Raw genomic sequence first — 22,884 nt, 5'->3', positions numbered from 1 at the left:
AGATGGCTACTCAGTGACTAACAGGCAGGTGGATGCTCTAAATCAAGCTTGTCCAACCTGAGGCCCACGGGCTGCATGCAGCCCAAGATGGCTTTGAACGCAGCCCAGGACGGCTTTGAATGTGGCCCAACATAGATTTGTAAACTTTCTTAAAACATCCTGATATTCACTGATGATTAAAAAAAAAAAAAAAAATCATCAGCTGTTGTTAGTGTTGCTGTATCTTATGTGAGGCCTAATACAATTCTTCTTCCAATGTGGCCCAGGGAAGACAAAAGATTGGACACCCCTACTCTAAACAGAGGGAAGATTCCTGTGACTGGGTGGGACAACACAAGACTTCATCAGGCTATTCAGAATGGCGTGAATTTAAAACTTCTGAATTGTTGACTTCTGTAATTTTCCTTTTAATATTTGCAGACCGTGGTTGACTGTGGGTAACTGAAATTGTGCAGAGCAAAACCACAGATAAGGAAGGACTACTGTAATATTTTTCTAAGTTGTCTTGATGTGGAGTATAAATGATGTGAGGTATAAGCGCACACATTTACCCTAGACTCACGCCTTTAGAAATGGAGAAAAGTGGATGAAAGGAACTATAGTGATCCAAGGTCTGAGGTGCTCAGAGAGGAATTACTTATGATTTTTAGAACTTTAAATTTCCTAGGGTTACCAATGGAAATGACTATGCCTGTTAAAACTCAACATCTGATTTCCTTCTTAACCCACAAACCATCAACTCCAACAAGAGGGGGTCATAGTAAGCATATGATGTGAGTATAAATGTGATCTTTACTGTAAATTGCCTAGCAAAGTGCCTGGCACATAGACGCACAGCCATGTCAGAGAAAGTACAACAGTTCTGCAGGAACTCTGAGATGCTTTGAGTAGAGGCTATTCAGCCCCATACATTTCCTGGAGGGACTAATACGCCAACTCTACCAGCTAAACATGTATTCATCCCCCCCAAAATCTTAATGGGACACTTAATTATTTTATTACTTTATCAATATCAGAATATTTGTTTTTCAATTTCCTTCATGTTCAGCAAAATGTTAGCAATGTGAATTTTGATTTTTCTAGTTATTTTAGAGCCATTCGTTCCCTAATAAATGTCTCCTTGACTCTCATATGAAAAGAAATTTGACATTTGTAGTCATAGATGTGGATATGAAATGATATTCAAAGGTATTTTTAAGTGAAAAGAGGAAGTTACTGAACATTTGTATAGCATGATTCCATCAGTTTATAAAAAGAATATAATATTAGTATAACATATATATACTAATATATAAATTAAAAACTACCTTGAATGATACAGAAGAAAGTATTACTCCTAGGAAATCAAAATGGTGGTGAGTAAAGCAGACTTTACTAATAAATTTACCTATTTTTTGTTCAAGTTTTTAATAAGCAGACATTACTTTTGTAATTTTTTTTTAAATGACTGTGCTGACCAATTTATTCTCTGTATTCTACTTTCAGACTAGCATTGCTTTAGTTAAGACTTTGATCTCCATGAGGGTGAAAATATTATAAGAAATATAATTTTTTTATTTCTTGGTAATTCCTTAAAATTCAGTCTGAAAGTACAAAGAGTTTTTTAAAGGATGGATTGTAGGAGCATTTTGTATCTTACTAGTAATATATATATATTACTATAATATATATATATTACTATTATATATATATTACTATTATATATATATTACTAGTAATATATTTTGCTAGCAATTTACATAAAATTACAGACTGATCCAATTAATGTGAGAGACAGAGAAAGAGAGAGCGCCAAGGAATGCAGGAATCAGATAAAACAAGGCAAATGGCCTCAGTAAAGACAGATTTCATATACTTCACAATTTCTTTGAGTTGCACAAGTATTGAAGAGATCCCCTCAAACCCATAATTTTGGGATGGCTGAAATGCCCCAGTTCATTCAGGACTGCTGAATGTACTCCTGCTATCTTGACATAGTCACTAACGGAGTCACTCCTATTCTCAGACACGTTCCTGTTTGGATAAATTATAACGTCTCCTGTCATTTATTGCTCAGGAGATCTCTCACTATTAAGGACACTGCATGTGCTTTCTCCTTTAACATGGGTCAATGGCCCTTCCTTCCTGACCAGGCCGTCTGTCTTACTTTTCTCCTTAGAACTCAGCTAAGAGACTGCCTCACCAAAAAGCCCTTTCACTGAGGATTATAGAAGAAGGAGAGAATCAGTTAACTCTTTTCAAATTAATTGACTGCTTCACTCTGAGATTCAGTCCTTACAAAATAAATAAACTGCCCTCTCATCAATATAACATATTAGTGTATCCTGTTATGTAATATCCCCTCGCATTCTGTAGTAAGGGCACAAGGAGGGGGGAAATATTTATCACTCAGGTAGGAAGCCCTGGAGCTGAATAACAATGATGCAGCTGGAAAGCAGTGAGGGGAGGAAGCTGGAGATTTCAGAGCACTGAATTCTAATATTCTGTCTTACTCATCTTTGCATACTTTCTCATCTTCTAAACAAACCGTTGCCTCAAATATTTATCCACTCTTAAAAGGATATCTTTAAATAGCTGTGGTATCCTTTTGTATTTCATACATTTTATGTAATTTAATTTCTGATTCATATCCCTAATTTTAGGATTAAAATGTTTGTCAACAACTAAAAAGCAAAACAAAACAAAACTAGGAAGTCCTTATCTGCATCTTTAAGATTATATCAAATGGGCTACTGAGTACTTACGTGTTAATACCTGTTCCAATTGCTTGCAATTGTGGCTAATGTCTTAAAGGTGGTAGATTTCTCTGCTTTCCAATAAAATCACATTGCCGGCATCTCCAGCTACAATTATTCTCATTTTGAATAGCAAACATTCCATTGACTAGCAAAACAAAACATTTGAATTATGTGATATATCTAGCAGATCAGAAAGAGAGCGTAGCAAGTGGATTAAAACAGAAGTTAATGGAAGAGAATTTTAGAAAGCTGCTGAGGGGATCTTTATAGTTTTTATCTGTGGTCACTTTAGAATGTTTTAATCCCTAGTTTAGAATACTTACCTAGATGAATACGCATCCTTACCTCCTTTCTTACCTGTGTATTGGTTGACCTTATATTTGTCATCTCCCTCTTGAATTTTCTCATTATATATTTTTAACATTAAAAACAGATGAGGCTCAACAGAGTCTTGGAAGCATCTTTTTAAATTGCACTGTGGAAAAAAAAATCGAGACAAGAGAGGCAACAAGAGTTTTAGTCCCAAACCTGCCATCCGAAGTCACTGTATAATTGGGCGAGTTAGTTAATAGCTTCGGCTGTCAGTTTTATTTTCTGTAACATTATAGGGTTGCTATTTTCCTTACAGCATAAAACTGTTTACTTCTATGTTTTCTTAAAGTTTCTCATATCCCTGTGAGATACATTTCCAGATACCGTCTTTTTGCTGGAGTATGAGAATGAATCGTAGGACCATTTTCTCCACACAGCTGATACATTGTACAAGGAAGTTTGTAAAAGAAAAAAATTCCTGTTTATAAAAGATTAATTTTGTAGGTAGAAACCTGAAATTATATACTCAAAGAAATTACTTTCCCGAGTCCTAGGTCTTGTAAGCAGCAAACTGAAGATTAGAACAAAAGACTGACCTTCTCTAAAGTTCTTATTTCCCATAGAAATTACAGATATGCTCAAAATAACATTATGTATAACAATAAAGCACCTAAAAGATGAAGCTAAGTCAGATTTTTCCAGCAGATAATTTGGTCTTTGCTGAGATTTGAATTACAGACTATAACATGAGTGCTTACTTAGAACACTCAAATTTTAATGTAATTTTATTTCATAATTTTTAGAAATGTTTTCTACTTACCTCCATTTTAAGCAATTAGAGGTAGATCTTTGTGTGTGTGTGTGTGTGTGTGTGTGTGTGTGTGTGTAAGAAGGCTTGAGTTCAAACGGGACTAATTTAAAGTGCACAGATAAACATCTTCATACATTTAGTTGTATAATTGATTTCATGAAAATTTTTACTTAATTCCACTCAATATGCAGTAAGTCCTGAAGTTTCTACTCAGAGTTAACTAGATAATAAGGATGAAATATTGCTGATGACCAGAATGTGGTGTGCAGCATCACATCACTTGGAATTTAGGGTGTCAACTGCTATTCTCGGAGAATCTTTCGAGTCAGTTTTGCAAAATGGATAAAAGAATTTTCTCTATTGATTGTAGTGTTTGTTTTGGTCACTGGCAGAAATCTCAATCACTGAACTGCAAAACCCTTCCCCGCCCCGGCGACCCCAGTTTATAGTAGTAAACAGCATACCCAGTGGGAAGAGAAAGGAGATGTCTATGAAGTGATGTTCCTCTTTCAAAACTGATTTGCTAAGCAAAATCCTTTCTCTAGGGACTGAATCCTCAACTTTTTCTAATGCAAAAGGCATGACAATGGGGACTAAACTACTTTATCAAAAAACACTGGAATTTTATGCTATTGAATTGAAGTTAGTTTTCTTCTGTAAACTATTTCATGAGTTCTTTAAAGCCAATTACTTCTATCAGGAAAGAAGTCTTTATTTTTATTACTATTTTTTTAAAATCACAGCTGCACATGCCAAGGGAATAATTTTTTTTTTTTTTAAGACAGAGTCTCACTCTGTTGCCCAGGCTGGAGTGCAATGGCGTGAGCTCGGCTCACCGCAACCTCTGCCTCCCGTTTCAAGTAATTCTCCTGCCTCAGCCTTCCGAGTAGCTGGGACTACAGGTGAGTGCCACCACGCATGGGCTAATTTTTTTGTATTTTTAGTAGAGACGGGATTTCACCATGTTGGCCAGGCTGGTCTCAATCTCCTGACCTCGTGATCCGCTCACCTTGGCCTCCCAAAGTGCTGGGATTATAGGCATGAATCACCGCGCCCAGCCCAAGGGAAGAATGTTTTTATTTCACGTGTAAAATCTCTAAGATGCAATCCGAGATCATGTTCCCAAAACTTTGATTTCTATATCAGAAAATAAGCTACCATTTATCTCAAGAAAATAGTGTATTAATTTGATTTATGGTATATTTTGTATAAAATGGCTTTTTAAAAAGTTAATGTGCAGCAATATATCTAGTATATATTTTCTTTGATGGATTTTGAGTTTTCAGTCTCAGTTTCTAAGGTCTTCCTCAGTTCAGAATTGTATCTGGCCCCTTAAATTGCCTGGTTTAAAGTTTATTTATAGTACAGTATTTAATAAAAAAGTAATACTTTCATTTTCTATATGTTGTAATGTGCAGATTCATTTAAGTTGTTTTCTAGATTAATAAAATGAGAAGACATATGTTTATAATTCTAGAAAAAATATTTGGTATCTATTAAATAGAAAAAAACACTTTTAACAATTTTGAAAAAATACTACAAATAGCTCAATAGGAAAATAAATTACATAGGCAGTTTAGAGAATAGCACATTCAAATGATCAATAGATATAAGAAAATATGATCAAGTTATCAAATATAGAAAGATATATCTTTTTAGTTCAACATCTCCTTCTGAGAGAAGGATATATTAAAGTAATGATGATAAAGCTCCCCATTTTCACCAGATCAGAAACAAAAGGATAAATGAATTTTATTGCTAAGGTGGATGAAGGAAGACAGTTACTCACAGATTATTGGTGGATATTTAAAGTGTTATAGGCATTCTGGTGAGAAATATGGCAATAGTTGCTTACAAACTATATATATTGTCATTCTAGCACTGTTACTCCTGGGAATCTTTCCTAGGGAAAGGAAATTAACAGTATGTAAGGACAAATGGGCAATGACGTTTATTGTAGAGATATTTTAGTGACCAGAGATAGAGAAAAACGTGGTTTTTTTTTTTTTGGTAGATAGTTTTCTAAATAATTAATATGTTCACTGAACAGAATAATATGCATCCATCTAAAATAAGGAACTATAGGTCTAACAGACAGCTTGGAGATATTTTCCTGGGGTATCGCTGGGTGAGCAAATAAAGAAGCAAAAAAGGTAAAAAACATGGTCCCAGTTTTATAAAATAATTATTTAAGGCACCATAAATATGATTTTCTGTATTGTATGTCTGTGTGAGATTACATAACAAAAGACCTTTTTTTCCCCCAGAATAGTAAGAAAGGCCACTTCTTACATAATTAACAAGAGTAACTTGGAGAGAGGCAGACAGTAATATTAGGAGGAGGAGCGGGGTGAGGAGGAGAAAGAGGTAGATGGGACATGAAGTAAAACTGGAAAGAGAAAGAAATTAAGATTTTACATACAATTGATTTTTTAAAAATGTAATAGCAGTGGTTACCCCTGAATAGAAGACCAGGAATAAGGGCAAAAATTGTACTGGTGTGTGAACTTTGTTTTTTTACAATATTTTCAAAAAGGTTTTATTTATTTATTTATTTAGACAAGAGTCTTGTTTTGTGGCCCAGGCTGGAGTGCAGTGATGTGACCTTGGCTTACTGCAATCTCCACCTCCTGAGTTCAAGCAATTCTCCTGCCTCAACCTCCCGAATAGCTGGGACTACAGGCATGCAACACCATGCCCAACTAATTTTTTTGTGTTTTTAGTAGAGACAGGGTTTCACCATGTTGGCCAGCCTGGTCTCGAACTTCTGACCTCAAGTGATCCGCCTGCATCGGCCTCCCAAAGTGCTAGGATTACTGGTGTGAGCCACCGGGCCTGGCCAAGAGGTTGTAATTTAAATAAACAAAAGTATAGTTTGAAAAGAAAGTAAAGAACTAAGCAAGAAAATATGAATAAATATAAATATTCTGTAGAATGAAACAATTATGCAAAAATGGAAATGATTTCAAAAGTTCTGAAACTTAGAAACTATCAAGTGATACCCACTTACGCAATTCCGGAAGTAGGGAAGGATCTGCTGAATTTATTATTACTAGCCAGACATGTGCCATCCTTTCAAAGGATTATTTCACTCAGTCCTCATAAGTGCTCTCTGAGAAAGCAATTCACTATCTGCATTCTATAGATGTAGAAACTGAGGCTTAGGGTGATTAAAATAGAATGTGTCAGGGAACTGGTGACATAATATGGCTGTTCCACTTTTATTTATTTATTTTTGTATTTTGTATTTTTGTTGTTGTTGGTTTTTTTTATGCCTTCCTTCTTACCACTAGGACTTATTTTTCAGAAATATACTTGTTAGCATTTTAAAATAGAAAATGTATCGAATATTAGAACAAAATTCTGTAAGTAGCAAGGTGGGCAAAGTGTTTTCTGTCAGATAAATATTAAGGAAGCATGAAAGACTGGATATAACAACTTTCCCAGGAGAAATGGAGATAGGATAAGGACCAAATTTTACTAACATTTAAAATGAACCCTTAGTACTGGAGTCCAAAGGGAGTGGGTAGTATTCTAATAAATCAAAGGGAATGCTGAAGCTTTCTCCAAACAAGGCTAGCCCAACAATAATTTCCTCAACTAATTCCATGTGGCCATAAGAAATCCAAAAAAGCAAAGCCTTCAATACAAAGAATCAAGTCCTGTTTTATAGTTCTCTCTCTCTCTCTCTAGATACACATGTGTGCATGTATAAATTTTTTGAAGCATTTGTGTGTGTTTTGGACCTGATACCCACTACTCCTAAAGTTTTCAGAGGGTATATCCTCCAAACAAGAATATTCTCCATTTCCAGCGTAACCATCACAACTAGGAAATTCACACCATTGCAATACTGCCATCCAATCTACACACCACATTTAAATTATGTCAGTTGCCTTAGGAGTGTCCTTCATAATCAACTTTTCCTTTTGGTCTAGGATCCAACTCAGAGTTATGTGTTGTATTTAGTTGTGATGTCTCCTTAGTTTCCCTGTATCAGGAGCAGTTCTTCAGCTTTTCCTCATCTTTCATGACATGGTATTTTTCAAGAATGTTGGCCTGTCACTGAGTAGGTTGTCTCTCAATTTGGGGCATTTGACTTTTCTTCATTATTTATTTTTGGCAGGAATACAACAGAAATACTGTTATCTTCTCATTCATCATATTAAGAGGCATCTGATATCCATGTGTCTCATTATTTGAGATTTTTTACTTTTATTACCTGGTTTATGAAGTGTCTGCTAAGTTTGTCTGCTACAAAACTAATTAATAAGTATTTTGCATTTATTAACTGAGATGTATGTTGTAGAGAGTTACTTTGAAACTGTATAGACATCATGCTTGATGTATATATATATATAGACATCATGCTTGATGTATATATATATATAGACATCATGCTTGATATATCCAGGCATTGCCTGGATAAATTCCTTTCTACCTAGCAAAGGAAAAGGTGAACATCCTGAATCAGAGGAAATGACCACAGACTGGATTTATGGACTCCCAGGGCCCACATGAAATGAATTTAGGTGAAAACAGTATTTATCATTTGACTGCCACCAATCTCCACACTCAGTAGTTGACCAAGTAGAATCTCCCTTCTGGGGAGATTTCAGAGAATAATGTTTCTGTTAAACACTTGAAAGATGTATTGAACTCCAGTTGCATTATCTCTTTAGCCTGTGCATAAAGCAAATTGAGATTGATGAATGAAATGGATTATTATAAGCTTCATAAGGTGGCAATTTTAATTAATTATTACTTTCAGTTTGACTTGCTGTCCTATTTGACCACCTTGACATCTGGCAACCTCTCACTGACACCTCGATTTTAGCCCACTGAAATAGATTTTTATCTTTTGATCTCCAGAACTGTAGGATAGTACATTTATGTTGTTTTAAGTCACCACGTATGTGGCAATTTGTAAAAGCTGCCACAGGGATATAATAAACTAAGTGAGCTAAATTTCAACTTTGGAGAAGAAATTAACTGTATTTGAATGTTCTGCTTCTATTTCTGAATCAACTCATGAGACTGTTAGCTTTGTGTGTGGCTGAAAGCAAGAGAAAGATCTTGAATCTGTCCATCTATAGGTGAGCAATTGTGGCTTTAGCTGTCATACCCAAGAAAATCCAAAAGTGCTTGATCTGTCTGAAGCAGATTGGAATGCTATATGGAGGCCATATATGCCTTGATAGAAGTATTTTAGCAGAGGCTACCAGATTTCTGCAGCATAGCCATGCCTTCTTTAGCAAAAAATGATCAACTGAGGGAAATAGAAAGGTGAGAATCCTAAATTACTGCTTTAAAAACAGGACATTCAGATCTTCAGACTCACGGCTAAAAAAATAAAATAAAATAAAAGGAGACCTCACATTCTTAATTGTCTTAAGAAATGTAGATTATAGATATATGTATATAGATATACACATATATCTGCGCATAATTAAATGCAAAGCTCTTTAAATGAATTGCTGAGTGTATTTTACTGATTCTGTTAGCTTTTTATTTTGAAATAATTTTAGACTTACAAAAAGTTACAAAAATAGTTGAGAGAACTCATGTATACTCTTCAACTAGACATTTTACATAATCATAGCATAATTTTCAAAGCACAGGAAATTACCATTGATAAAATACTGTTAAAATTTTGCAAACTGGGCCAGCTGCAGATGCTCACACCTGTAATCTTAGCACTTTGCCGAGGTGGGAGGATCACCCAAGATCAGAAGTTCAAGACCAGCCTGGCCAACATGGTGAAACCCGGTTCTCTACCAAAAGCACAAAAATCAGCCAGGTGCAGCGGTGCACTCCTGTAATCCTAGCTCCTCAGGAGGCTGAGGCAGGAGAATCGCTTGAACCTGGGAGGTGGAGGTTGCAGGGAGCAAGATCAAGCCATTGCACTCCAGTCTGGGTGACAGAGCGAGGCTCTGTCTCAAAAAAAGAAAGAAGAAAAAAAAAAGCAAACTCTTTCACAAATGTCCTTTTACTATCCCAGGATCTCATCCAGGATCCTACACTGCATTTAGTTGCTGTATCTCTTTAGTCTCCTCCTCCAACCTGGGACAGTTCCTCAGTCTGTCTTTCAAGACTTTGACACTTTTGAAGATTATTAGCCAATTATTTTATAGAAGTACCTTCAGTTTGGGTTTGTCTGATGTTTTCTTATGGCATATATTGAGGTTATATATGTTTGGCAAGAATATCACAAGAACGTTGAGGTGCTCCTTTTAGTACCTCATATCAAGATGTTCACGATGTTTTATTGTATTACTATGACAATAACTTTGAACACTTGGTTAAGATAATTTCTTCCAGGTTTCTCCACTGTAAAGTGACCATTTTTCCTTTTTAAATTTATAATTATCTTGAGAGGGAATATTTTGAGATTATGCAAATATTCTGTTTCTCATAATATTTTTGCTACTTACATTGGTGTTTATCAGTGATTCTTGCCTGCAACCATTATTTCTGTAGCATCTATTTTCTATTTCTATTGCTAATTCTACATTTATTTATTGGAATTCTACTGTAAAGAAGAGCTGTTATTTTCCCCCGTTTGTTATTTGTTCAGTCATTTATTTAAACTCATATAGACTCATGGGAATTTGTTTTATTCTATTGTTTGTAGTCCCAATACTATCATTATTTAATTTACTGCTAAAATTGTCCTAGATTTGGCCTTTGGGAGCTCCTTCAAGTTGACTCATGTATCTTTTTAACATGCCCCATCACTATTTGAGAACTTCTATACTCTGTGTCACCACCAACTGTTCTAGGGTCATCTTGGACTTTTACTTCCCCAGCCCTAGAATCAATAATTTTTCTAAGGATCCTTGGTTCCTTTTACTGGAAAATATATTTAGAAATCAAGATCTAGGCACCAGGTGTGCTCATTGCTACTGATTTGTTATTGCTTCCAGACTCTCAGTGAACAGAGCATACACATACATTTTTATTTCTGTACCTAGCTCTGCGTGTGTGTGTCTGTGTGTGTGTGTGACCACAGTTCATACTAATGCCTCCGATTCCAATCTAAATACCACAGAGTTTATCTGCATCAACTCCCTCCATTCCTTTCTTGTACCTTCTTTCTTGGACAGTGAGAAATTTGGCTCTCATTATCCATAATATATGTACTTATTTGCTCAATTCTAATACACAAATAGCTTTAGAATTACTAATCCACTCTGTTGGGAATAACAATTTTACTAACTAGAGTACAATATTTATGTACAGTTCTTTTTGCTTTTATCCTTAGATGAGTCTGTCATCAGCAAAATAGTCAAGATACTCTTTTTCCCAAAGTGAATTAGGTTAGTTTTTTTTTTTCTTCCTTACCCTCTTTAACTTGCTTTTGTTGCTCATTTGTAATGCAGGTGGGTTAATTTATTATTCTCTGTATTTCTTTTGGGTATCTTCCATTCCGGTTGACTTTAATTATTTATTTAAATTTGGATATATGAAGCATTACTATGGCTATAAAAGTTAGAACACACAAAATGTTATATGTACTTACGAAAGTGTCACTCCCCCTCAGCCTTTCCATTCCACTAATTCTCCCATTTTTAATACTGTATTCCAAATCACCACCTCCTCTAACCCTGTGGGTAACTAATCTTATTAGTTCCTGGTTTATCATTCCTGTCTTTCTTTTTGTATAAAGGGGCAGATATGTGTATCGTTCATTACATGTCCTTCTTTCTTATATGAAAGAACTGTAAGATAGTACATTATATGAAAGGTAGTATAGACTGGGTACAGTGGCTCACGCCTGTAATCCCAGCACTTTGGGAGGCCCAGGCAGGTGGATCACTTGAGGTCAGGAGTTTGAGACCAGCCTGGCCAACATGGCAAAACCCTGTCTATACTAAAAATATAAAAATTGACTGGGTGTGGTGGTGTGCACCTATAATCCGAGCTACTTTGGAGACTGAGGCAGGAGAATCGCTTGAACCTGGGAGGCAGAGGTTGCAGTGAGCCGAGATTGTGCCACTGCACTCCAGCCTGGGTGATAAAGTGAGACTTCATCTAAAAAACAAACAAACAAACAAAATAGAACGATGATATATAGTACTCTTTGCACTTTGCTTTTTCCATTTAACAATATAACCTGAAATCACTCTGTATTACTTCATACAGATCATCTTTATTCTATTTTAAAAGTCTCTTTAAAAACTTTTTATTTTGAAAAAGTTACAGATTTACAAGAAATTGCAAAAGTAATAATAGAGGTCTTTTGTACCCTTTACCCAGTTTCCCACAATGGAACATCTTACATAATAATAGTAAAATAACCAGGAAATTGACTTTTATACAATCCATAGGTTTTACTCATTTAACTAGTTTTACAAGCATGTGTGTGTGTATAGTTCTATGTAACTTGTCACATGTAGATTTGTGTAACTATTGCCACAATCAAGATACACTATTGTTCCATATCTACAAATATCTCTTGTGTTACTCCTTTCTAATTACACCTATCTCTTTCTGTTCTCGATGCCCCATTCCTAACTCTTGGCAACCACTAATTTGTTCACTATCTCCATTAATTTGTCATTTTTGAGAATGTTTGTTCATAAATGAAATCATATAGCATGTAATATTTTAAGATGAACTTCTTTCACTCAGATTAATTCCTTTGACATTCATTCAAGCTGTTGCATGTATCAATAGTTTGTTCCTTTTTACTGTTGAGTTATATTTCATGACGTGGAAGTACCATAGTTTGTTTATTCACTCACTGAAGGACATTTAGGTTGTGTCTGTGTTTTGGTACTACAAATAAAACTACTATAAACAGCAATGTCTAGAATTTTCTGTGAGCATAAGTTTTCATTTTTCTGGGATAACTGTCAAGAAATGTGACTGCTGGGTTATATGGTAAGTGTATGTTTAATTTTTTAAGCAGTTATTTTCTAGAGTGGTTGTACTATTTACATTTCTACCAGCGATGTATTATAGCTCATTTCTCCGTATTCTTGTCAGCTTTGGTGTCATCAGTATTTTAAAAAATTCTTCTATTAAGTATGTAGTGATATCTCTTTGTGATTTTAATTTGCATTTCCCTAATAGGTAATGATGTTGAACATATTTTCGTGTGCTTATTGCTGTCAGTGGTAAACATCAGCTCTGTGGTAAACATTAGCTCCTGTCTTTTGGCCATTTTCTAGTTGGATTGTTTGCGTTTTCACTGTTGAGTTTTGACAGTTTTAAAAAAATATATTCTAGTTAGGAGTCTTTTGTCAGATATATGGTTTGTAAATACTTTCTCCCTGTCTATAACTGTTTTTTTAATGCTTTTAACAGGGCCTTTCACAGAAAAACATTTTCAATTTTGGTGAAGTCAACTTATTTGTTTTCCTTTTATGGATTACACTTTTGCTGTCACGTTTTAGCATTTACTGAGATTCTTGAATATGTTGGCTGATGTTTTTCATTGGTTTTGAAAAACTCTTAGCCATTATCTCTTCAAATTTTGCTTCTGCCTTGTATTTTCTCACTTCTCTTTCTGGTACTCTATTTGTATCTTAAATTATTTGTATACATCTATACAAATCATTATGTTCATAATTTGTTTCTATTCTTTTTTTCTTTCTTGTTGTTAGTTTGGGATTTCTTCTACTTTTTTGTCTTCCAGTCACAATTCCTGTATTATGAGGTTAAAATAAAACTACAGGGGTTGGTGGGTTTTTTTGTTTTGTTTTTTTTTGGGGGGAGGGTTTGCCTTGAAAAATGAATTACATGCTAATATCCAGAACCTACAAAGAACTCAACCAAATTTACAAGAAAAAAGCAAACAACCCCATCAGAAAGTGGGCAAAGGATATGAACAGACATTTCTCAAAAGAAGACATGCATACAGCCTACAGACACATGAAAAAATGCTCATCATCACTGGCCATCAGAGAAATGCAAATCAAAACCACAATGAGATACCATCTCACACCAGTTAGAATGGCGATCATTAAAAAGTCAGGAAACAACAGGTGCTGGAGAGGATATGGAGAAATAGGAACACTTCTATGCTGTTGGTGGGATTGTAAACTAGTTCAACCATTATGGAAAACAGTATGGTGATTCCTCAAGGATCTAGAACTAGAAGTACCATATGACCCAGCCATCCCATTACTGGGTATATACTCAAGGGATTATAAATCATGCTGCTATAAAGACACATGCACATGTATGTTCATTGCGGCACTATTCACAATAGCAAAGACTTGGAATCAACCCAAATGTCCATCAGTGACAGACTGGATTAAGAAAATGTGGCACATATACACCACGGAATACTATGCAGCTATAAAAAAGGATGAGTTTGTGTCCTTTGTAGGGACATGGATGCAGCTGGAAACCATCATTCTCAGCAAACTATCGCAAGAATGAAAAACCAAACACCGTGTGTTCTCACTCATAGGTGGGAACTAAACAATGAGATCACTTGGACTCGGGAAGGGGAACATCACACACCGGGGCCTATTATGGGGAGGGGGGAGGAGGAGGGATTGCATTGGGAGTTATACCTGATGTAAATGACGAGTTGATGGGTGCTGACGAGTTGATGGGTGCAGCACACCAACATGGCACAAGTATACATATGTAACAAACCTGCACATTATGCACATGTACCCTAGAACTTAAAGTATAATAATAATAAAAAAAAAGAAAGAAAAATGAATTACATTTATGTATTTTTAAAAATAATTTCAACTTTTATCTTAGATTCAGGCGATACATGTGTAGGTTTGTTACATGGGCATATTTTGTAATGCTGAGGTTTGGGGTCTGATTGATCTCGTCATCCAGGTATTGAGCATAGTATCCAATAGTTAGTTTTTTAACCTTGCCTTCATCCCTTCTCCCTTGTAATCCCCAGTGTCTATCTTTATATCTGTGTGTACCCAATGAACATGCTGTATTTGGTTTCCTGTTCCTGCATTAATTTGCTTAGGATAATGCCCTCCAGCTGCAACCGTGTTGCTGCAAAGGACATGATTTTGATATTTTTAATGGCTGCATAGAATTCCATGGTGTGTATGTACTACATTTTCTTTATCCAGTCTACTCTTGATTGGCACCTAGGTTGAGTCCATGTCTCTGCTACTGTGGATAGTGCTGCAATGAACTTATGAGTGCAAGTGTCTTTTGGTAGAATAATTTTCCTTTGGATATATATCCAGTAATGGGATTGCTGGGTTTAACGTTAGTTCTGTTTTAAATTATTTGAGAAATCTCCAAACTGCTTTCCACAATGGCTGCACTAATTTACGTTCCCAACAACAGTGTAGCCAGACTAAATTTGTAATTTGTTATTATTTTACTTTTTATTTCTAGAATGCATATTTTATTCTTTTTTGTGTATTTCAATTCTCTGGTGAAAATTCTATAAGTTTATGTATTTTATCCATATTTTTCTCTAACAAAATAATCATAGTTATGATCAAATATTTGTTTGCTAACCTTAAAATCTGGTTCATCTAGGGATCTCTTTCTAAGTCCTCTTTAAAATTTTTTGATTATTGATTATATGGTCTTCTTGGTCTTCTCATGTCTAGTAACTTTTTATTATATACTAGACATTGTGTAAGTGGACAATAGGAGCAATAGATGATGTTATTCTCCACCAAAGGGGTTTCTGCTTTAGGTAGATCAAGTAAGCAGATTTTCTTCCACTTCACTGTCCTTCACCCCTACTTTCATATCTCCTCACATACCAGCCACAGTAAGCATTTTGATTCTTTCATTTTGGTAAATTCTTCTAAATTATCACTTTTCCTTTCTCTCTATATACATTTTGTTCTTTTTATTAGTAATTCACCCCTTAATCATCCATCTCTCTAAATTTTCTTCAAAATAAACTAAAATCAATGTAGAGTAAAATAAGTGCTAAAGTCAAACTGCAAATAAAGAGCTTCTGGTATTCTGCCAAATACAACAGAGAGGAATAGCTGTATTAGTCCATTTTCATGCTGCTGATAAAGACACACCCAAGAGTGCGAAAGAAAAAAAAAAGGTTTAGGCCAGGTGTGGTGGCTCATGCCTGTAATCCCAGCACTTTGGGAGGCTGAGGCAGTCGGATCACGAAGTCAGGAGTTTGAGACCAGCCTGGCCAAGATAGTGAAACCCCATCTCTACTAAAAATATAAAAAATTAGCTGGGCATGATGGCGGGCATCTGTAATTCCAGCTACTCAGGAGGCTGAGCCAGGAGAATCACTTGAACCTGGGAGGCTGAGGTTGCAGTGAGCCAAGATTGTACCACTGCACTCCAGCCCGGGTGACAGTGTGAGGCTCTGTATCCCCCTACAAAAAAAAAAAAAAAGAAAGAAAAGAAAAGAAAAAATGATTTAATGGACTTACAGTTCCACATGGCTGAGGAAGCCTCACAATTATGGTGGAAGGCAAGGAGGAGCAAGTCACATCTTACATAGATGGCAGCAGGCAAAAAGAGAGCTTATGCAGGAAAACTCCCATTTTTAACACCATCCAATCTCGGGAGACTTATTCACTATCATGAGAACAGCACTGGAAAGACCTGCCCCCATGATTCAGTTACCTTCCACTAGGTCCCTCCCACAACATGTGGGAATTCAAGATGAGATTTGGGTAGAAACATAGCCAAACTATATCATTCTGCTCCTGGCCCCTACCAAATCTCATGTCCTCACATTTCAAAACCAATCATGCCTTCCCAACAGTCCCCCAAAGTCTTAACTCATTTCAGCATTAACTCAAAAGTCCACAGTCCAAAGTCTCATTTGAGATAAGGAAAGTCCCTTCCACCTATGAGCCTGTAAAATCAAAACAAGTTAGTTACTTCCTAGATACAATGTGAGTACAGGCATTGGGTAAATACAGCTGTTCCAAATGGGAGAAATTGGCCAAAACAAAAGGGCTACACGCCCCAGGCAAGTCCAAAATCTAGTGGGGCAGTCAAATCTTAAAGCTCCAAAGTGATCTCCTTTGGTTCCATGTCTCTCATTCAGGTCATGCTGATGTAAGAGGTGGGTTCCCTTGGTCTTCGGCAGCTCCACTCTTGTGGCTCTGCAGGGTACAGCCTCCCTCCTAGCTGCTCTCATGTGCTAGTGCTGAGTGTCTGTAGCTTTTCCAGTCACACGGTGCAAGCTGTTGGTGGATCTACCATTCCGGGGCGTGGAAGACAGTGACTCTCTTCTCATAGCTCCGCTAGGCAGTACCCTAGTAGGGACTCTGTGTGGGGGCTCCAACCCCACATTTCCTTTCCACACTGTCCTAGCAGAGGTTCTCCATGAGAGCCTTTCCCCTGCAGCAAACTTCTGCCTGGATATCCAGGCATTTCCATATATCCTCTGAAATCTAGGCAGAGGTTCCCAAACCTCAATTCTTGACTTCTGTCCACCTGCAGGCTCAACACCACAAGGAAGCTGTCAAGGATTGGGGCTTGCACTCTCTGAAACCACGGCCCAAGCTGTACATTGGCTCCTTTTAGTCATAGCTGGAGTGGCTGGCACACAGGGCACCAAGTCCCTAGACTGCACACAGCATGGGGACCCTGGGCTTGGTCCATGAAACTATTTTTTCCTCCTAGGTCTCCAGGCCTGTGATGGGAGGGGCTACTGCAAAGTTCTCTGACATGCCCTAAAGACATTTTCCCATTGTCTTGGTGATTAACATGTGGCTCCTTGTTACTTATGCAAATTTCTAAAGCCAGCTTGAATTTTTCCTCAAAAATGAGATTTTCTTTTCTATTGCATTGTTAGGCTGCAAATTTTCCAAACTTTTATGCTCTGTTTCCCTTTTGAAGCTGAATGCCTTTAACAGCACCCAAGTCACCTCTTCAATGCTTTGCTGCTTATAAGTTTCTTCCACCAGATACCCTAAATCATTTCTCTCAAGTTCAGAGTTCCACAAATCTCTAGGGTAGGGGCAAAATGATGCCAGTCTCTTAGCTAAAACATAACAAGAATCACCTTTGCTGCAGCTCTCGACAAGTTCCTCATCTCCATCCAAGACCACCACAACCTGGATTTCATTGTCCATATCATTATCAGCATTTTGGTCAAAGACATTCAACAAGTCTGTAGGGAACTACAAACTTTCCCACATTTTCCTCTCTTCTTCTGAGCACTCCACACTGTTCCAACTTCTGCCTGTTACCCAGTTCCAAACTTGCTTCCACATTTTCGGGTATCTTTTCAGCAGCATCCCACTTTCCTGGTACCAATTTTCTGTATTAGTCCATTTTCATGCTGCTGATACAGACATACCTGAGAATGAGAAGAAAAAGAGGTTTAATGCACTTATCATTCCACATAGCTGAGGAGGCCTTACAATCATGGTGGAAGGCAAGGAGGAACAAGTCACATCTTACATGGATGGTGGCAGGCAAAAAGAGAGCTTATGGAGAAAAACTCCCATTTTTAAAACCATCAGATCTCGTGAGACTTATTCACTACCACAAGAACACCATGGGAAAGACCTCCCCCCATGATTCAGTTACCTCTCACTGGTCCCTCCCACAACACATGGGAATTCAAGATGAGATTTGGGTGGGAACACAGTCAAACCATATCAATAGTCAAGTGCAACAGGAAGAATTTTTCACCTGGGCCTTGATTCTTTCAGTATTATTTTTATAAGATGAACATCCTCATCTGAAAGAACATCATAAGGAAGGAGATATAGTTAAAGGAGTAATGATAATTATCAAAGAGTTACTGTATGTCAGGGACAATGCTAAATATTTAGTGTTTCTTACCTTATTTAACTTTCACAACAACTCTTCAAAGCAATTTTTCTCTCTAATGGTAGTAAATGAGCCTTCCTAATTTTCGAGCCTGCAGTGATTGTTTCTGAGCTAGAGTTTCAGCCATTCTCTAAAGGCTATTCTTCTTTCTCTTTATTCCAGAGATGATTTAAATTCTTATTCTTTATGAAAAATGGTCAGTAGTTTAATGCATTTGGAGCATAAAACAAACAGGCGCTCTTTAGATAGAGGTGGAAATGTGAAGTTGGTACAGAACTACATCAATATTAAAGAATATGCATGTATTTCTCTAGACAGGGTCATTTCAGGACTTTACGTATGGGCATAACAAAGCCTATATTTTAGGAGGGCTCCTTTTGTAGCAAAGCGAAAGATGGTTTGAAGTAGCAAGATACTAGAGATTAACAAAGGAACAGGCTAGTATAACAAATCATGCAAAAGTTAATGAGCTACTGAGCTAGCACAAGATGAGTAAAAACAAAAAAGTTAGTTGGAGGTATGAAAGACAGAGGTTAAAAGTAGCCCTAGAGACTTATTGAATATGAGCATTCAGGGAAATAGATGGCCTAAGAAAATGGTGGTATTTCAAGACTTGTTGACTGGACAAATCACAAAGGGATGAAAATCAAAAAGAGCAGGTTTGAAAAATAAAGTTTGAAGAAATAAGAAATAATGGACATTTGACATCAAATTTTATACATACTTGTGATGTAACTATTATAAGTAATCTGTTCTTCACTTCCACAAAATCTACAATGATAACAATTAAATTGCAATAAAAAAGACTGAATTAAATGTAATTGCATCTGATGGAAAAGATGACTGATATAGCTTTCATTTCTTTTCCTGAAGACATTCTATGATGTCATATTACAAAATGTTAAGTCGTATGGTAACATGTTGGGAAGCACTTCTTGCATCACATATAACCCTTTGATTGTATCATTTTATTTCACAGAAAGTAGCTTTCCATGACTATAATAGTTCCATCAGTTACAAGTTTAAATGTATTTGTAATGAGTTAGGAATGGTGGTGGGCCAAGAGTGAATAAAAGGGGTAGAAGCGAGGTGGCAAAAAATAAATTTAAATATTGCTTCTAAATTTTCTTCTTTGTTTAATAACTTAATATCCCTTCTTGAGTTAACTGCCCCATAAGGACCTCATCTCCTTCACTTCTCAGAGGGACTCATTATCTCAGATAGGAAATTCTTGAGAGCATCAAATTCTCTAGGTATTTTTCCCTAGTTTCCAAGAGAAAATATTAGCTAACAGATAGTAATATGAGCTAATAACTGAATCTAAGCATAGAAAGCAATTATCAGGAGGAATAGTCATCTGACCATGCCAAGAAGTTTGTTGGCATACAGAATTAATATTGATTAATTTTGACTGCACCTCTATGTGTTTCAGTATTTCTGTCTAAAGAAAACAAGTTGCATGTCATTTGTCTGTAAATTAATGGAGATGATAGTATTATCATTGTTTCTAGCTAATATATTCTCTCTCTACTTATATAGTTAGTGGTATTAAGATTACATGACTTTAATAATGTTTATATTTAAAACATAGTATTTGACAAACTAATGACCAGATATTTTCTGTTCTGTTGACAAAAGTACCTGGAAATAGTCACTGAAGTTAGTAGACTATTAGCCTACTATTAAAATTTAAATAACATTTTAAATGTACAAACTGCATTTATATGTTATATTTCATGTGTGTCATCAATTAAAACCTTCGGTTGCAGAGGTAAAATGTAAAATTTATCTCCCTTAGAAGCCTTTGATAGGTAAATATAGAACATATGCTTTTGAGATACAGTTGTTTCTATATTGTTTACTTAATGACTATAACAGATAATCAAGTGATCTGAAACGATTGCATACTGTTATTTACTGCCTTTTTAAAAAACTAAAACTTGTTAATTTATTCTGACTTAGCTGATGTCATTTGTCAGTCAGATTGATAATAACTCTCTTGAAATAATTTTATACCAAATTTGGCAATTTTGAAATAAAATTATTTTAATATTTTTGGCCTTTTTAATATTAATTTTAAATGTCAAAAATCAATCTTTTTCTTTTTTTAATTCACCCTCCTCTTGATATACCTATATTTGTCTTAAATAGAAAACATTCAAGTTAAACTTTATGGTTAAGGATTTTTAAATTGCATAGAAAATTCATCTTAAGTAAACAAAATGGTGAAAGCACTTTAATAATAGCACTTCTTTGCACTGCATATACTAAGCAAGTGGTAGAGGATAGGAAACACAAAAAGAAACCAAAGCACACATATATCCTGGTACATCTTTTCCATGACTCTAGGTTCTGCTCTGAACTAAGTATAAGGTGGCCACTTTGGTACCTTAATGCTTATTACCATGTACTGGTCTTGATGACGAAAATAGACTCTTGAAGATTTGGTGCTGTCTCTTGTCTCTCTCTTGGGTGAATCTGCATTGTGTGTGTGCATGCCTATGTGTGTGTCTGTGTGTGCTGGGAAGAGCGATATTTCCTCTGAGGCCATACTGTCCCCCAAACCTTGTTAGGGATAATTAGTGACAGGAGTTTTTGAAAAGCAGGTTTTACTCCTTAGGGTGATCAGAAAAGGAAGTATCCAATCCCATATCAACTCCGAACACTATAAGGAGAGTTTCCTTTTCAGACTTGAATCTTTAAGTGTTTCCTGTGCTGGGTGTACATCAGAGAACCCCCAACTTCCCTCATGCTGCTTCTTATCTGGCTCCTTATCTGGGGCTGGGTGGTGGAGTATGTGGATGTACCTCATAGCTGTACCTCGGGTGATGTAACTATTGCGTGCTCATCAACATTCTCTCTTCATTCACTCAGATTTAGCTCTGCTAGGTACTGTTGCCCCTTTGTTTTTTTCCCATTCTTTTGGATTTCCTAAATGTCATCTTTCTCCTCTCCTTGTCTTCACTCTGGTCATCCCATTTGGACTTCCAAGTGAAGTCCCAAAAAGAGAAGCAACACAGACATGGCTTTTCTGAGGTTGCAGTCAAATTTGGTAAGTTAATGGTGTAGTAAGAAATGTGACCTAGGCCTCTAAACTACCTGAGGATCTGGTTTCCCTAGAACCTTAGGCTGTGGCCAAAATCATGGACAATTAAATGTATTATGCCAATACCTCACAGTCTGTCTATGCACTTTATTTACATAGATTTGGTCAAATTTTAAAGATTGTGGTGTAATACCATTAATGTTAGGAGGAAGCTAGAGAGAGATCTTTGAGTTTGTTAGTGGAGTTATTACCAAAAACTTAATTTAGAGAGTAGAACTTAATGTATTGGAAAATCTTAAGAATAAAATTATGAACTGTAGTTCTGCATTGCATGAGAGTATGTTGAATAATGACCTCTCAGTAATTGTGAGTGGTAAGTATTGATACTGGGACTTTGAACTCCAACATGGAGAGTCAATGAAAGAAACAAAATGTTCTTCTAGGTTTCTTATGACTTTGAATTTACCTCATTTTCCATTTGGCACAGAACGAGCAGCCTATCTAGCTATGAAGTGTGCCCACATGTTTCTTAACCCTGGGACCTGATAATCCATTCCTCCAAACTAACTAAGCAGTAAATCCCCATTCTGGTTCTTTATAAGCTAATTAGCTAATAGTTGGTGTTGGAGTATTATTTGGTTCAATTTTTTAAAAATATTGTGAAATTTATATTACCTGGTCATGGTTACAGAAGTCACTCAAGAAAACAAGTTTGTCTTGTTTTCCAAAACAATAGTAACACATTTAAATGCCAGAACTGATGAGCTGCTTCACTATAATTAAATAGTTAATGTGTATGGCTCTTGTGAGAAAATTGTCATGTCACTGTATTTAGAAGCCATTCTATTGAATTCAAATAAGGATAGACATACACATATCATTTAAAATAATATTCTTGGCACACAAAGAAATTATGCATTAGTTATTTAAAGTCCATAAACACAGGAATGCAATTCTCACAAAGGGAAGGTTCGATAAGGAAGAGTAATAACTGAATTGATATGATCATATAAGGAGAAAGGCAGTGAACAGATGGCTTAACCACTTTGAATCAAAATGAAAAATTTATGAAGATAATCCTAGTTGAATAATCCCTGGTTGATTTGAAAAAGAAGAAAAATAATAAAACAACTTGGGTTTATTATATTCCACTTTATGGCTGATAAACATTCATAGGGAAAATGCTGATTATGATAACTATGGAATGAGACAGTCACTGCCAATCACAGTCGCCTTGCACTTTCTTC

The 22,884-nt window shown here is 36.1% G+C and overlaps 1 protein-coding gene across 1 annotated transcript in view; it reads left to right on the top strand.

Annotated features, from left to right (window-relative positions):
* The window catches only part of LOC105491633 (olfactory receptor 2B6), a 68,470-nt gene that overhangs the window by 19,180 nt on the left and 26,406 nt on the right, over positions 1–22,884 (top strand). The window lies entirely within an intron of this gene.

This window comes from Macaca nemestrina, chromosome 5, assembly GCF_043159975.1.
Source record: "Macaca nemestrina isolate mMacNem1 chromosome 5, mMacNem.hap1, whole genome shotgun sequence".
Taxonomy (NCBI): Eukaryota; Metazoa; Chordata; class Mammalia; order Primates; family Cercopithecidae; genus Macaca; species Macaca nemestrina.
The sequence above is the reverse complement of the archived record's forward strand: the minus strand, read 5'-3'. Positions and strand labels throughout refer to the sequence as shown.